The 16361-nt window shown below is 45.4% G+C and overlaps 1 protein-coding gene across 1 annotated transcript in view; it reads left to right on the top strand.

Moving 5' to 3' along the window:
• The window catches only part of rasgef1ba (RasGEF domain family, member 1Ba), a 62328-nt gene continuing 45967 nt past the window's right edge, over positions 1-16361 (top strand). The window contains exon 1 of the mRNA XM_041835856.2: positions 1-322. The gene's annotated coding sequence lies outside the window, so the exon portion shown is untranslated. The remainder of the gene's footprint in view (positions 323-16361) is intronic.

Here is a 16361-nt window from a genome sequence, read left to right as displayed (position 1 = left end):
TCTCGAGCTCATACAAGTCAATACGCTCGTGAATGCGGGAACTGCAGCCGCACACTCCGTAGTTGCCTGACGCGAGCTATCGCTTCACATGCGTGGATGTTTCGTTCTCTTACCAAGAACTCTCCCAAGGCTTGTGAAACCGGGAATACACGCTTTCTACTCGTGATTTGCAAGTGATGAATATGCTGAATTGAGCGGCGGAGGAGACCTGCGGCTGATACCAGTACTTTCTTCGTTGGAGAGAGTCCTCTCGCAAGTGCTCGCTTTACTCTAGTGGGAAAAGGGAAATTACGGATTCTACGTGCAGTTTTTCCATTCAGAGGTTAGCTATTTTAATTTATGTATGTATTTCCTGTAAACATTGGAACTAGATTATTTTGCTTTAGATTTCAGTATGAGAATTTCTTTACTGTCACAGTAATACGCATAGGTTTTATGTGCGCGCAGAGAGGGCGGCAGTACGCGTGTGAGCGTACTGTGTGTGTACTGTGTTGGGGAATGTATTTTGCGTTCTGTTTCAAATCGTCTGCCTTCTGAATTGTGTAGAAATTCAAGCACAATCAGGTTTTATTTTTTTATACATTTTCTTCAGTGAGTTTTGATGAATATATGGAATAGTTTTGTAATGAGTTAACATAAAAATAGTTGACAAGGCCATAGGTAGGTGTATGCTGGTACGATTTGACTGAAACGCAACACACCACTCACAGTAAACGTTTCACTGTTAATCCACACTTGTTTACGAAGCATGTGAGGAATACAATCGGATTCGATTTGATTCTTCTATCCAATGGCTGGTTTATGCAGATCAGATTCATGTATTGGGTTATTTGGGGTGTCGGCCAACTAGAGTATTCTGTTCACTAAGCACATCCACAGAATATACTATAATGGGATTTTTACCATTGGTGTAACAATTTTTTTTAAAACCCTTACTACCCCGAGGTTAAGAGGATTCTACCTCACCACAGGACACAAGGATCATAACAGGGTCATTCTCACTGAATTCAGAAATGCATGTAATAAACGTGCACCTTGGAGTAGATGGATTCCTGCGGGTCTCGACAGAGATCATTGCGGCGCGGTTGGTATTTTTCACGCTGCAGTTGGGAACCCGCGGTCGGGAACCCGCGGTCAGACAGACCGTTTTGGGAGTAAAATATTTGTGTTGTCCCGCAGATCATTTGGAAACGACCGTCTTTTCTGCTTTGTATGCGTTAGCCTAGGTCTACCCATTGAATTAAAAGCACATATTTCTTGAATTATTCACACCTAGAATTCACTGCTTCAAGTTAAGTAGACATTTTTTTCTCCCTTATAGAACCAAATAGGTTTCTATCGCATGGGAACCACTAAAGGGTTCTTTGATCAGAACCCCAATGGTTCTTCTTCCATATAGAACCCTTTATGGCGCCATTTATGAATTATGCTATTTATTAATTATGGCTACTACTAATAAATAGTAATATTTTTTGCTAAGAATATAATATAATAAACAATTAAATAATTGAAAAAATAATACCAGCATAGTGTCGAGATTTTATGTCAATATATGCAAACATAGTATGGAAATATGCACTGGTGGCCAGGGAGGCATCTATGTTTGAAAAATGGCCCAGGTCATTCTTGGTACCAACTCTGGCTGACTTCTTTATGGAACAGTACAGTATTCAGTAATAAGCATGAGTTTAATCTGCCAAAATGAAAAACAAAATGCTATGCAGGTTATTATGATGTACATTAGAAGAACACTGTACGTTCATCCACCTCTGGTCTGCTAGCTCCCCTACCTCTACGGAAGCACAGTTCCCGCTCAGCCCAGTCAAAGCTATTCGCCGCTCTGGTTGTCCCACTGGCTATCATAAGTTGAATGCACCAATTTGTAAGTCGCTCTGGATAAGAGCGTCTGCTAAATGACGTAAATGTACATGCAGTTGTTGTCAGCAGCAGCTGAAAGCGAGGTCCTCTGCCTCTGATAGTTCTGGGTTACTGCCAGACTGAGCAAAACATAGATCGTGTGTTAAAAGTCATGTAATGATTAACTAGACTACATGAATCACCAAGACTTATTATACATAATTTATTATGAATAATGTAGATGCATACCTCCTCTCAGTCAGCCCACTGTCCATAATCAGTCTTCTAATGTAGCGGCTTCGTGAAACAGAGTCCCCTCATCTGGCTCCAGACTGAAATACCGAAATAAAAGGAGGAACAGTTCGCTAATTGTCAATGTCAGGCTGGGTCTGGAGCTCTATTTGCCAAATCCCATAATAAAATATTATGTTTAATTAAAGTAGCCTAACGTTAGCTTTTTCCTGTCTAACGTTAGCTAGCTAGCTTACAAACGGTGCTCAAATTCTAATACAACTTTATTTATCTAACCTATAGTTTATCATATGACTTTGGCTTCATATATTTGAATTAAATAATAAACTTTGCTTACCCTTAAAGGTGCAATATTTGCAGAAAACGCTCCGCCATTTCCTGGTTGTTAAAATTCGAATAGTTTGCCTAATTTCAGTTTGTGACAAAACAAGCGAGTGTAGTGTAGTGAATCACTGTACCATCTAAACCGCTGTGATCTTATCAATAACAACAAATATTGTATGTACAAAACCGAAAGTAAAAGGTGCAAAAAACTCAATTTAATAAAGGGAAACCTAGAAAAAGGTGCACATAGAACATATCTACCACTTCTTAGACTTGCTTTCAATGAGAATGACAGATCTATAACTACATTTCTATGTGAATTTGGTTGGGTCGCCCAAAAAGTTACATATTGCAGCTTTAATAAATATAATATTGGTAGGCTATTTGCAAGTTCAACCACCGTCCTTTTGCATCATCATGCTGGAATGGCAGTTAAAAAAATACAAATACGAATGGCAGTACCAATTTTAATTGACCTTAAAACATTTTTAAAAACAAATATCTAGGAGTATATGCTTTTAACTAGTATTTAGTTTGCAACAGCACAGCTTTGTATGAACCTTGCTATTTGCCACTCCTACCTCAGCAACGATGTTGCAAAATGCAAATTCTATCTCCCCTCTGCCATAGAGAGTTATCGTTGTCATCAGCGAAATCACGCGAAATCATGCAGCAGCATCATTAATATGGATATAAATGTCAATGCAAAATAGCTGAAACAAATGAAAAGGGAGCTAGTTAGCTGTCATTTCAGAGTTTGATGTGACTGTGTTAGCTTGTGTTAGGTCTACACTCTGGGGTAGGGATAGAGTCCTCAAGGTTCTTTACCTTCACTGGGTAGGCTGTATACACCGAGTGTACAAAACATTAAGAACGTCTTCCTAATATTGAGTTGCACTCCCCTTTTGCCCTGAGAACAGCCGTAATTCGTTTTGGGTAAGGTGTCGAAAGCGTTCGTTCCACAGGGATGCTGGCCCATGTTGATTCCAATGCTTCCCACAGTTGTCAAGTTGGCTGGATGTCCTTTGGGTAGTGGACCATTCATGATACACACGGGAATCTGTTGAGCGTGGAAAAACCCAGCAGCGTTGCAGTTCTTGACACAAACCGGTGCGGCTGGCACCTACTACCATACCCTGTTCAAAGGCACTTAAAGCTTTTGTCTTGCCAATTCACCGTCTGAATGGCACACATACACAATCCACTTCAATCAGTGTAGATGAAGGGGAAGAGACAGGTTACAGAAGGGTTTTTAAGCTTTGAGACAATTGAGACGTGGATTGTGTATGTGTGCCATTCAGAGGGTGAATGGAAAAGACCTGAAAGGGGAAATAAGATAAAACATTAAGTGAACACCAGTAACATGTGAATGAGGAAATAAGTATAAAAACATGCAATGACCCCACCAGTAAATTAACCCCCAGTAAATTAACCCCCCAGTAAATGAACCCCCAGTAAATGACCCCCCCCCCCTAACATATTAATTAGTAGAAAGAAAAGCACAACAGTTTTTGAGACAAACAGGAGATCAGGAACAGACACCATCCATGGTACCATGACGTCGTGGACATCCTTTGCTGGACACCGCTGCTGTTTCTGTAACTCCCTCTGCTGTTTCTGTAGCTGCTGTTTCTGTAACTCCCTCTGCTGTTTCTGTAACTCCCTCTGCTGTTTCTGTTACTCCCTCTGCTGTTTCTGTAGCTGCTGTTTCTGTAACTCCCTCTGCTGTTTCTGTTACTCCCTCTGCTGTTTCTGTAACTCCCTCTGCTGTTTCTGTAGCTGCTGTTTCTGTTACTCCCTCTGCTGTTTCTGTAGCTGCTGTTTCTGTAACTCCCTCTGCTGTTTCTGTAGCTGCTGTTTCTGTAACTCCCTCTGCTGTTTCTGTAGCTGCTGTTTCTGTAACTCCCTCTGCTGTTTCTGTAACTCCCGCTGCTGTTTCTGTAGCTGCTGTTTCTGTAACTCCCTCTGCTGTTTCTGTAACTCCTGCTGCTGTTTCTGTAACTCCCTCTGCTGTTTCTGTAACTCCCTCTGCTGTTTCTGTAGCTGCTGCTGCTGTTTCTGTTACTCCCTCTGCTGTTTCTGTAGCTGCTGCTGCTGTTTCTGTTACTCCCTCTGCTGTTTCTGTTACTCCCTCTGCTGTTTCTGTAGCTGCTGTTTCTGTAACTCCCTCTGCTGTTTCTGTAGCTGCTGCTGCTGTTTCTGTTACTCCCTCTGCTGTTTCTGTTACTCCCTCTGCTGTTTCTGTAGCTGCTGTTTCTGTAACTCCCTCTGCTGTTTCTGTAGCTGCTGCTGCTGTTTCTGTTACTCCCTCTGCTGTTTCTGTTACTCCCTCTGCTGTTTCTGTAGCTGCTGTTTCTGTAACTCCCTCTGCTGTTTCTGTAGCTGCTGTTTCTGTAACTCCCTCTGCTGTTTCTGTAGCTGCTGCTGCTGTTTCTGTAACTCCCTCTGCTGTTTCTGTAACTCCCTCTGCTGTTTCTGTAGCTGCTGTTTCTGTAACTCCCTCTGCTGTTTCTGTAACTCCCTCTGCTGTTTCTGTAACTCCTGCTGCTGTTTCTGTAACTCCCTCTGCTGTTTCTGTAACTCCCTCTGCTGTTTCTGTAACTCCTCTGCTGTTTCTGTAACTCCCTCTGCTGTTTCTGTAGCTGCTGTTTCTGTAACTCCCTCTGCTGTTTCTGTAGCTGCTGTTTCTGTAACTCCCTCTGCTGTTTCTGTAGCTGCTGTTTCTGTAACTCCCTCTGCTGTTTCTGTAGCTGCTGTTTCTGTAACTCCCTCTGCTGTTTCTGTAGCTGCTGTTTCTGTAACTCCCTCTGCTGTTTCTGTAGCTGCTGCTGCTGTTTCTGTAACTCCCTCTGCTGTTTCTGTTACTCCCTCTGCTGTTTCTGTAGCTGCTGTTTCTGTAACTCCCTCTGCTGTTTCTGTAGCTGCTGTTTCTGTAACTCCCTCTGCTGTTTCTGTAACTCCTGCTGCTGTTTCTGTAGCTGCTGTTTCTGTAACTCCTGCTGCTGTTTCTGTAGCTGCTGTTTCTGTAACTCCTGCTGCTGTTTCTGTAGCTGCTGTTTCTGTAACTCCCTCTGCTGTTTCTGTAGCTGCTGTTTCTGTAACTCCCGCTGCATAATGTCAGTGTCCAAAAGATCCTCAGCTGTCTTCCTCTTCCGGCCGTTGGAGATGGGTCGGGGAGATGGTGGTTGATGGAGTTGCAGGGCAGAGAGCAAGGGTGTGCCAGGACGGTGGGTTGGTGAGCTTGGCTGGGGAGGTGATGAACCAGTCCGGGGAGATGATGAATCAATGGGCGACGAACCACCTGTAGATGGGCCTTCAGGGCTCAGCTATGTCTCTGGACTGTCCTCAACATGTTCTAACTAGGTCTGCTAAACATCACAAACACACACACACCAACTATACTAAAGGACTCGGCTGCATGAGAAGAGGACATACTGTATCTGGTATATTATTGGTGTCTATCTGACGATGTTTCACGAGAACACGAAGCCAATCCAGTCTTCTGACAGTCGGTGGGACACACACACCAGAGGCAGCCCCACTCCTCTCTCTCCTTCACCCTATCAAGACTGAGAACATACCGGTCCCGACTCTTTCTCCTGATGTTTCTTTGATATCAGAATCGGTGTTCAAATTTCGTGATGTCTCCCTCCAGCTGTTGTCTTTTGCTTGCTTGTCCGAATACAACTGCATTGAAGGGTTGTAAAGGTTCTCGTATGTAGCACCAGCTCGCACATACATAATTGCGCGTAGCAAATCTACAAATAAAAAGCAGAAAAAAGGAAGCTTGCAAGTAGTAGAAGTGAAGTAGCAGAGACGTCCATCTCTTCTGTGTTTATACCACAAGGGATACCGGGAAAAGATGTGATGCAGACCACAGGGGCCGGACTTCCGTTGCAGAATACTCAATACTGCCTTCGCAAGGAATTATATGTCAGGTCTCTATCTCTAGGTAGGCTGTGGAATGACTGAGCGTATTACATGGAGCCGGCCCTTTTGTGACGAAAAACGACATTGCAACGCTGTGCTACGCTCCGTCGGCCCTGTCTGCATATTGTCTGTAGAACCCTTAAAATAACATTGCGGGACTGTGGTTGGGTTGGGGATCTGTTCTTGCGGTAGCTGGTGGGAGTCGGGACAGAAACCCAGCGGGTGTTGGCGGTTGCGGTATAAAAAGCTGTGGGAGTGGGATAAATAGAACAGTGATGGTTAAGGGCGGTCACCTGCCCTGGGTTGGCTCTGACTTAATAGGCTACATCTGTTCAGAGAAAGGGATAAAGCTTGGGCTAAGTACCGTAGAACCAAAGATCCAACTGATTGGGATCCAACTGATTCTAAATGGATACTCTTACAAATAATAATAAATAAAAAAAATCCACAGCAGTTCTGGAAATACACAAATTAGCTTTTTTTTTTTTAATCGGTCAAATAATCAACCTATTCAGAAAAGAATCCTAAATGACCGTGTCATCCAAGAGCCGGCAGATATAGCTGATGTTTATAATCAGCATCTTCTATTAGCTCATCTGGTACCTCCCAAATAATAATTTCACCCACAATTCTACCAATGCTAGGTATACATGGAACCAGGAGATCAACACCTCAAATCAGATATTTAACTTTAGAAAGATTTAACCAACTGATGCAGGTAGCTTAGTGGTTAAGAGCGTTGTGCCGGTAACCGAAAGGTCGCTGGTTCTAATCCCCGAGCCGACTAGGTGAAAAATCTGTCGACGTGCCCTTGAGCAAGGCACTTAACCCTAATTGCTCCTGTAAGTCGCTCTGGATAAGAGCGCCGTACTTCCTCTCCATCAACAAAGGAGCAGGCCTAGATGCACTGGAACCCACATGTTGTAAAGTGGTCTGCTTTCCTGTCTTTAACGCTTTGAAATGTGCCTTAGTGCCCCTCTCTGTGGGAACTCCTTAGACCCAAATCACTATAGACCTATGAGTAATCTGTTCAATATCAAAAGTCTTTGAGAAATTAATACATTCCCAAATATATCAATACCTAGGTTAATTTAATTTCACCCTTTCAATCTGGCTTTAGTACAGCATTAGTGAAACATACTAATGATATAAATTCTTCATCTGTCCAAGGCAAACAAACTGGTCCCATCGTTATTGATTTACCAAAGCGTTTGATTCAGTTGATCATTCTATCTTACTAGGAAAACTTAAACATTGGTTTCACTAATAGATCACTAAACTGGTTTCATGCATATCTTAGCAATAGAAAACAATGTGTTTTAATAGGACACAAATTACAACTTCTTGGACTCAGTAGAGGTGTACCTCAAGGCTCAGTATTGGGCCCCCCCCCCTTTCTTTATATTCATAAATGAATTGCCTCTAATTTGTCAGAATACACTTAAATGCTGATTTATATAGTGCTCTATAGACGGGTTAGCTGACAACGCTTCAAAGGGGCAGAAGTTAATGTCTGGTTGTGATTCTGGATGGCCAGGTAGCTAGCAACACTGACAAGAAGCTGCTGTGTGGGGTAGTAGTGTGTGTGTGTGGGTGGGTGTTAGTGTGTGTGTGTGTGTGTGTGTGTGTGTGTGTGTGTGTGTGTGTGTGTGTGTGTGTGTGTGTGTGTGTTAGTGTGGCTTGTTTCAGCTAGTTTTATCTTGTTCTTGATACCATGTCTTGTTTTGAAGCGTTTGGACTGATGTCTATGCTAGCAAGAGTTCGCTAGTTAACCAACAACTGTAACGATGTATTTGAGACAACAAGTGTTCATTTTTGTAAATATATTAATATTTTCAATAAACATTGGAGACGAAATATAGTTTGCATGTTGTCAACAATCTAAGCCAACCCCGTCTGTTCTGCCCCATAGTTGCCCACACATTGTTTTTTTTTGCTCAACAACCAACACGTCTATACATCAGGTTAAACAAACATATTTTTCAGATACAAGCAACTCTCCAAGATGATTTTAACGCTTTACAAAAATGGTTTCTAGCAAATGATTTGGGTTTTAAATCAAACTAAAGTCCTATATCAGTACACAGCAATGAATTCAAAATTCATGCAAGTGATGGAAAAATGCTTGAAAGTGTGGATTGCTTGAAATATCTGTTTTGAGGATAGAGTAACAATTATCTTTTGCAAAAGCATTTTCAACAATTAACTATACACATGGGTTACTATACAGATCTAAGAATTGTTTTAATGTATCCATTTGAAAAAAGACCTTAGTAACCCAAGTGCTGCTTTTTATTTCTAGACTATGGTGACATCTATCAAAACCACAACCAAGACCTTACTTTGGCGATTTAAGATGTAATTTATAGCAATCTTTTCAGATTCATTCTTGGATGTGATTATAAGACGCATCATTGCACAATGTATGAATCACCAAATTGGCGGTCACTCCCAAACAGAAGACAACTGCATTGGGTACCAATTTCCTTTTTTAAATGTATCAACATAAATGTCCCTGTATATACAGTATTAAGGAACACCTAACTTTACAAGACTCACACTACTCCTTTCCACAACCTCAGCAATCACACATTCCCTAGGGTACACCATGAGGTTGTAGGATCTTTCAGATACAAAAGGCCAACTGACTGGAGTAATTTACCTATAGAAATCAGGGGCATTACAATCACACAGTGAATTTAACAAGGCCCTTTTTTTAAATGTTAAAAACAAACAGTTTTTTAACCAATAGAAACATCACCGTGTGAAGATGTTTGTAGATATTATAGGTACTTAGTTGTATTTTAGTATTTGTAGCAGTCGTTTTTTATTAAGCATGAAACATACAGAGAATCTCACTGCCGATAGGTACTTCTCACAGCGGGAGGCCGTTCCTTCTCTTGCTAGAACCAAAGTGGTACCTGCGGCGTGCTGACCTGGTAGTGATGAACCTACCAATTCTACTTGTAAAATCGCAAATGCTCGTCAGTGGCCAACAACTTGACATTGAGCCAATCAGAGAGCATGAACCCCCATGTGGGGGAGGCACCAAAAAAAGGGAAAAAAAATAAGGCATTTTCTCTGTACATCTTCCTTCATACGTAATGTAGGTTATCGGATGGTAGCTAGCTAAGTGCACAGACGCAATGCACACAACACTAAATACTTCCTCCAAGCTAGCTAACCACTGTAGCTAGTATTGACATTATAATAAATCGCAATGGATTAGCTAGTTGTTTAGCTGCCTGTGTTAGCTGCCGAGTTTGTGCGGTGTCATTAGCTCGCTAGCTAGCTACACTACATGACCAAAAGTATGAGGACACCTGCTCATCGAACATCTCATTCCAAAGTCATGGGCATTAATATGGAGTTGATCCCCCCCTTGCTGCTATAACAGCCTCCTCTTCTGGGAAGGATTTCCACTAGATGTTGGAACATTGCTGCGGGGACTTGCTTCCATTCAGCCAGAAGAGCATTAATGAGGTCAGGCAGTCGGCGTTCCAATTCATTACAAAGGTGTTCGATGGGGTTGAGGTCAGGGCTCTGTGCAGGCCAATCAAGTTCTTCCACACATCGATCTCAACAAACCACTTTGTGCACGGGGACATTGTGATGCTGAAACGGGAAAGGGCCTTCACCAAACTGTTGCCACAAAGTTGGAAGCACAGAATCATCTAGAATGTCATTGTATGCTGTAGCCTTAGGATTTCCCTTCACTGGAAGTAAGAACCATGAAAAACAGCCCCAGACCATTATTCCTCCTCCACCAAACTGTACAGTTGGCACTATGCATTGGGGCAGGTAGCGTTCTCCTGGCATCCGCCAAACCCAGATTCGTCCGTCGGACTGCCAGATGGTGAAGTGTGATTCATCACTCCAGAGAATGCGTTTCCACTGCTCCAGAGTCCAATGGCTGCGAGCTTTACACCACTCCAGCCGACGCTTTGCATTGCACATGGTGATCTTAGGCTTGTGTGCGGCTGCTCGGCCATGGAAACCCATTTCATGAAGCTCCCGACGAACAGTTCTTATGCTGACGTTACTTCCAGTGGCAGTTTGGAACTCAGTAGTGAGTGCTGCAACCGAGGACAGGCAATGTTTACGCGCTACATGCTTCAGCACTCGGCGGTCCCGTTTCTGTGAGCTTGTGTGGCCTACCACTTCGCGGCTGAGCCGTTGTTGCTTCTAGACGTTTTCATTTCACAATAACAGCACTTACAGTTGACCGGGGTAGCTCTAGCAGGGCAGAAATGTGACAAACTGACTTGTTGGAAAGGTGGCATCCTATGACGGTGCCACGTTGAAAGTCACTGAGCTCTTCAGTAAGGGCCGTTCTACTGCTAATGTTTGTCTATGGAGATTACATGGGCTGTGTGCTCTATTTTTTTATACACCTGTCAGCAATGTGTGTGGCTGAAATAGCCGAATGCACTAATTTGAAAGGGTGTCCACATACTTCTGTATATATACAGTTGAAGTCGGAAGTTTACATACACCTTAAGCAAATACAGATTCCCAGTCTTAGGTCAGTTAGGATCACCACTTTATTTTAAGAATGTGAAATGTCAGAATAATAGTAGAGAATTATTTATTTCAGCTTTTATTTATTTCATCACATTCCCAGTGGGTCAGAAGTTTACATACACTCAATTAGTATTTGGTAGCATTGCCTTTAAATTATTTAGCTTGGGTTAAACGTGTCGGGTAGCCTTCCACAAGCTTCCCACAATAAGTTGGGGGAATTTTGGCCCATTCCTCCTGACAGAGCTGGTGTAACTGAGTCAGGTTTGTAGGCCTCCTTGCTCACACACGCTTTTTCAGTTCTGCCCACACATTTTCTATAGGATTGAGGTCAGGGCTTTGTGATGGCCACTCCAATACCTTGACTTTGTTGTCCTTAAGCCATTTTGCCACAACTTTGGAGGTATGCTTGGGGTCATTGTCCATTTGGAAGACCCATTTGCGACCAAGCTTTAACTTCCAAACTGATGTCTTGAGATGTTGCTTCAATATATCCACATAATTTTCCTTCCTCATGATGCCATCTATTTTGTGAAGTGCACCAGTCCCTCCTGCAGCAAAGCACCCCCACAGCATGACGCTGCCACACCGTGCTTCACGGTTGGGATAGTGTTCTTCGGCTTGCAAGCTCACCCCTTTTTCCTCCAAACATAACGATGGTCATTATGGCCAAACAGTTCTATTTTTGTTTCATCAGACCAGAGGACATTTCTCCAAAAAGTACGATCTTTGTCCCCATGTGCAGTTGCAAACCGTAGTCTGGCTTTTTTTATGGCGGTTTTGGAGCAGTGGCTTCTTCCTTGCTGAGCGGCATTTCAAGTTATGTCGATATAGGACTCGTTTTACTGTGGATATAGATACTTTTGTACCTGTTTCCTCCAGCATGCATCTTCACAAGGTCCTTTGCTGTTCTGGGATTGATTTGCACTTTTCGCACCAAAATACGTTCATCTCTAGGAGACAAAACGCGTCTCCTTCCTGAGCGGTATGACGGCTGCGTGGTCCCATGGTGTTTGTACTTGTGTACTATTGTTTGCACAGATGAACGTGGTACCTTCAGGCATTTGGAAATTGCTCCCAATGATGAACCAGACTTGTGGAGGTCTACACATTTTTTTTGAGGTCTTGGCTGATTTCTTTTGATTTTCCCATGATGTCAAGCAAAGAGGCACTGAGTTTGAAGGTAGGCCTTGAAATACATCCACAGGTACACCTCCAATTGACTCAAATGATGTCAATCAGAAGCTTCTAAAGCCATGACATAATTTTCTGGAATTTTCCAAGCTCTTTAAAGGCACAGTCAATTTAGTGTATGTAAACTTCTGACCCACTGGAATTGTGATACAGTGAATTATAACTGAAATAATCTGTCTGTAAACAATTGTTGGAAAAATTACTTGTGTCATGCACAAAGTAGATGTCCTAACCGACTTGCCAAAACTATAGTTTGTTAACAAGAAATCTGTGGAGTGGTTGAAAAACAAGTTTTAATGACTCCAACCTAAGTGTATGTAAACTTCCGACTTCAACTGTGTGTATGTTGTGCTAGCTAGCAAATATGCTAACATTAGCTTGCTAGCTAGCTAAACATTTGGCTATGGGCTGGCACTGGCAGTATGGGATTATGGAGAGTGAATTAGATCGCTTCTTCGTCATCTTGCCATGTAGTCATCTAGCTGTGGCCATCTGGCTGGTATCAACAAGGGCTTTCTACAAAATAGCAACATTAGCGCAGATAGCTTGGAATCTAGACCGTAAGCAATATGCACGGATATGCATTGCCAAACAACGCTGCTGCCACCTTCTGGTTTGGAGTATTTTAACACGGCTGAGTGGCTGACGATTTCAAGCTTTGTTTGGCAATGCAAGCGTCAAGCGTTGTGTGAACACAAAAGAGATTGACTGCCGGCACTGTTCCGAGGTGCTAAATACTGTCGGCAGGCAGGCAAACGTTTTACAATCCTACCAGTGTGTCTGAGCTTTTAGTTGTAAATTATTCTTATTATTTTGTTATTCTTATTATTCTTGTTACTAAGTATTGGTTGTTTAAAAAACAACAACATTTGGACACTTAAAAACAATGGTGCATCAAGAGATTTCATCCTGCAAAATTTCAAATAAATACATCTATATTCTCTCTCGAAAATACTTGTTCTGGTCTGGTGTGTTTTAAATAACTTCCCTTCACCTTCCCCCTCCCCCACTTCTCTCTGCCTGACTATTCCCCCACTTCTCTCTGCCTGACTATTCCCCCCCAGGTCTCTGCCTGACTATTCCCCCCCAGGTCTCTGCCTGACTATTCCCCCCCAGGTCTCTGCCTGACTATTCCCCCCAGGTCTCTGCCTGACTATTCCCCCCAGGTCTCTGCCTGACTATTCCCCCAGGTCTCTGCCTGACTATTCCCCCAGGTCTCTGCCTGACTATTCCCCCCCAGGTCTCTGCCTGACTATTCCCCCAGGTCTCTGCCTGACTATTCCCCCCAGGTCTCTGCCTGACTATTCCCCCCAGGTCTCTGCCTGACTACCCCCAGGTCTCTACCTGACTATTCCCCCCAGGTCTCTGCCTGACTACCCCCAGGTCTCTGCCTGACTATTCCCCCCAGGTCTCTGCCTGACTATTCCCCCCCAGGTCTCTGCCTGACTATTCCCCCCCAGGTCTCTGCCTGACTATTCCCCCCCAGGTCTCTGCCTGACTACCCCCAGGTCTCTGCCTGACTATTCCCCCAGGTCTCTGCCTGACTACCCCCAGGTCTCTGCCTGACTATTCCCCCCAGGTCTCTGCCTGACTATTCCCCCCAGGTCTCTGCCTGACTACCCCCAGGTCTCTGCCTGACTATTCCCCCCAGGTCTCTGCCTGACTATTCCCCCCAGGTCTCTGCCTGACTATTCCCCCCAGGTCTCTGCCTGACTACCCCCCAGGTCTCTGCCTGACTATTCCCCCAGGTCTCTGCCTGACTATTCCCCCAGGTCTCTGCCTGACTATTCCCCCCAGGTCTCTGCCTGACTACCCCAGGTCTCTGCCTGACTATTCCCCCCAGGTCTCTGCCTGACTATTCCCCCCAGGTCTCTGCCTGACTATTCCCCCCCAGGTCTCTGCCTGACTATTCCCCCCCAGGTCTCTGCCTGACTACCCCCAGGTCTCTGCCTGACTATTCCCCCCAGGTCTCTGCCTGACTATTCCCCCCCAGGTCTCTGCCTGACTACCCCCCAGGTCTCTGCCGGACTACCCCCAGGTCTCTGCCTGACTATTCCCCCCAGGTCTCTGCCTGACTATTCCCCCCAGGTCTCTGCCGGACTACCCCCCAGGTCTCTGCCTGACTACCCCCAGGTCTCTGCCTGACTACCCCCAGGTCTCTGCCTGACTATTCCCCCCAGGTCTCTGCCTGACTACCCCCAGGTCTCTGCCTGACTATTCCCCCCAGGTCTCTGCCTGACTACCCCCAGGTCTCTGCCTGACTATTCCCCCCAGGTCTCTGCCTGACTATTCCCCCCAGGTCTCTGCCTGACTATTCCCCCCAGGTCTCTGCCGGACTACCCCCCAGGTCTCTGCCTGACTACCCCCAGGTCTCTGCCTGACTATTCCCCCCAGGTCTCTGCCTGACTATTCCCCCCAGGTCTCTGCCTGACTATTCCCCCCAGGTCTCTGCCTGACTACCCCCCAGGTCTCTGCCTGACTATTCCCCCCAGGTCTCTGCCTGACTACCCCCAGGTCTCTGCCTGACTACCCCCCCAGGTCTCTGCCTGACTATTCCCCCCAGGTCTCTGCCTGACTATTCCCCCAGGTCTCTGCCTGACTATTCCCCCCAGGTCTCTGCCTGACTATTCCCCCCAGGTCTCTGCCTGACTATTCCCCCCAGGTCTCTGCCTGACTATTCCCCCAGGTCTCTACCTGACTATTCCCCCCAGGTCTCTGCCTGACTACCCCCAGGTCTCTGCCTGACTATTCCCCCCAGGTCTCTGCCTGACTATTCCCCCCAGGTCTCTGCCTGACTACCCCCCCAGGTCTCTGCCTGACTATTCCCCCCAGGTCTCTGCCTGACTATTCCCCCCCAGGTCTCTGCCTGACTATTCCCCCCCCAGGTCTCTGCCTGACTATTCCCCCCCAGGTCTCTGCCTGACTATTCCCCCCAGGTCTCTGCCTGACTATTCCCCCCCAGGTCTCTGCCTGACTATTCCCCCAGGTCTCTGCCTGACTACCCCAAGGTCTCTGCCTGACTACCCCCCCCAGGTCTCTGCCTGACTATTCCCCCCAGGTCTCTGCCTGACTATTCCCCCCAGGTCTCTGCCTGACTATTCCCCCCAGGTCTCTACCTGACTATTCCCCCAGGTCTCTGCCTGACTATTCCCCCCAGGTCTCTGCCTGACTATTCCCCCCAGGTCTCTGCCTGACTATTCCCCCCAGGTCTCTGCCTGACTATTCCCCCCAGGTCTCTGCCTGACTATTCCCCCCAGGTCTCTGCCTGACTACCCCCCCAGGTCTCTGCCTGACTACCCCCCAGGTCTCTGCCTGACTATTCCCCCCAGGTCTCTGCCGGACTATTCCCCCCAGGTCTCTGCCTGACTATTCCCCCCCAGGTCTCTGCCTGACTACCCCCCAGGTCTCTGCCTGACTATTCCCCCAGGTCTCTGCCTGACTATTCCCCCCCAGGTCTCTGCCTGACTATTCCCCCCCAGGTCTCTGCCTGACTATTCCCCCCCAGGTCTCTGCCTGACTATTCCCCCCCAGACTATTATCAACATGTCACTGCCTTTTACTTCTATATCAGGCCTAAAACATTCATGACAAGGAATACGTTGTGTGTGGAATTAATGTGTGTGGTCATAACTTTCCATATCCCGCCTGTGACTTGGTGTCTGTCACATGTTGGTATCCACTAGTTTCAGTGTGGGGAGGAAGTCCCTCGTGCTCCAGACTGCACTGCAGACATCTTGACTTAGGTTACCACCCGAGTGTGCGTTTGCACAGTCACCAGAGGGGCCGACGATGAGCTTGGGCATGTGATGATGAGTTGTCAGTGTAGCTATGCCAACTATAGAACCTGACTGGGAACAAGTTGGTGTTGGTGGGAAGATAGGATATGATGCACACGTGTTGTTTTAACAGACGATTTACTGCTGTTTTTATTCAGGCAGTCATTGTACACGGTGTTCTGATTTACCTTGTTAAATAAGGCTATGGGTAATGGTTTAATTTACTGAAGAATACCTCTGTTGATATGGTTTACCTCATAGTGTTGAAAAACAGATGGCTACACAGCCAGTTACAATCACAACCACACAGCCAGTTATAATCACAACCACACAGCCAGTTATAAACACAACCACACAGCCAGTGAGGTTATAAACACACCAATCTGGTCTTTAGTTGTTTGTTTCTCCAACCCCCCCGTCCAGTCGCTAAACCAAACCAATAGCATCGTGCTAACTCCTTCAGCCGAAGAGTTGGCATATGGCTCATTTACACTTGCCTGTGTCCCA

The sequence above is a fragment of the Coregonus clupeaformis genome, chromosome 18 (assembly GCF_020615455.1).
Source record: "Coregonus clupeaformis isolate EN_2021a chromosome 18, ASM2061545v1, whole genome shotgun sequence".
Taxonomy (NCBI): Eukaryota; Metazoa; Chordata; class Actinopteri; order Salmoniformes; family Salmonidae; genus Coregonus; species Coregonus clupeaformis.
This window is presented reverse-complemented; position numbering and strand designations above follow the sequence as displayed.